We start from the raw sequence: 1620 nt of genomic DNA, 5'->3' as shown, positions 1-1620 counted from the left end.
AGGTGATGTGCAGTATGTTCTGTGCCTAATAGCTAATCTCTCATGGCAGCTTAGAACTGATTTCACAGCCATCTAAAAGGAATGATACCAACTTGAGCACAAACATTTCTCACAATAACTGACATGAATTAATGCCAATTTCAGCATAAACACATCTCACAATGAACCGACATGGACTGACACCAACTTCAGCATAAACATGTCTCACAATGAACTGATATCAACCACTTGAAGTTTTCAGTTTTCCAGAAAGGAAATGATGGGGGAATCATACAGTGAGTGCTATCTTAAGTCATGGCATCTGTATTAATATTTTCACAGAAGGGAATCACAGAAACCCAAAATCAATGGATGAGAGATATTTCACCAAAGTAAAGGTGTTTATCCTTTTAAAGTTCACAGCAGATTTGGGGTTACACCAAGTGCACTTTTTCATGTTTCTCACCATTTATGTCATAAAACTCTCAGACAACATCATTCTTATTTCTCTCATCTGTGCTGATTCTTGGCTCCACACACCCATGTATTTCTTCACTGGAAACCTATTGCTTCAGAATCTCTGCTATTTTTCTATGTCCCCCAATCCTGATGACCTGCATCTCTGATGACAAAATCATCTCCTTTGCTGGCTGCCTGGCTCAGTTCTTCTTTGCTGAGCTGGCCTATAGTGAGTGCTACCTGCTGGCTGCCACGGCTTATGACTACTGTGTGATAATCTCCAAGCCTCTGCATTATTCTCAGGCCATGTCCCAAACGTTATGTGCCAGTCTTGTCTTTTCATACCTTGGTAGCTTTGTAAACTCAACCGTCATCACCAGTGAGATATTCCTGAGCTTCTGTGGCAACAATATCATGTGATCTGCCCCTGCTTGTATAGTTGAAGTGTGATGTGAAGGAGAGATATCAGGCTTTGCTGCATTTTATACTTGCTTTTAATGTAATAACTTCTACTGTGCTTATTCTTGCATCCATCACTTCATCATTGCAGCCATCTCGAAGATTCCTTCCACTGAGGGCCGCCTCCAGGCCTTCTCCACTTGTGGGTCTCACCTCCCAGTTGTCACCTTGTATTATGGTACAATCTTCTTCATTTACTTCCGACCAAGCACTAGTTTTGACCTAGAAAGGGATAAAGTGGGATCAGTGTTCTATACTCTGGTGATTCCAATGCTAAACCCCTTGATCTATAACTTAAGAAATAAGGATGTCAAAGATGCCTCGAAGAAAATGTCAGTTAGTCTTAAGTTTCTTAAATAAAAATAGTTGGTAAATGATTTTTTAACGGAATATCTCCATGTCATTGTTTCTGGTTTATATTCTCAGAAATAAATGAAAGATAAAATCATTTTATAACTTGGAAACAGAAGTCTGCATTTGTGTTTTTAAGTTGGAACTAAGATATTTGAATGTATTTTTTAAATAAATGAGGCTGGGGCATTTGCAAAACCTACTATGCATGGTAGCGTGGAATGGACTCTATAAAATTGTTAGGAGTCTTAGAAGATTAAAAGAAAGGAGATTAAATATGTTTTTTAAAAAATTGACATTTCGTAAGTTGCCTATATCTATAGTATTTTAAACAATAAATGAGAATAATGTAGCTTGTTACATAATCATTAT

General features: G+C 37.7%; 1 pseudogene; it reads left to right on the top strand.

Annotated features, from left to right (window-relative positions):
• The first annotated feature begins 347 nt into the window (after positions 1-347).
• Positions 348-1257, top strand: LOC141584958 (olfactory receptor 9G19-like; annotated as a pseudogene).
• Positions 1258-1620: the final 363 nt, after the last annotated feature.

Source organism: Saimiri boliviensis, chromosome 6 (assembly GCF_048565385.1).
Source record: "Saimiri boliviensis isolate mSaiBol1 chromosome 6, mSaiBol1.pri, whole genome shotgun sequence".
Taxonomy (NCBI): Eukaryota; Metazoa; Chordata; class Mammalia; order Primates; family Cebidae; genus Saimiri; species Saimiri boliviensis.
Note: the sequence above shows the minus strand (reverse complement) of the source record. Positions and strands in the feature narration are given on the sequence as shown.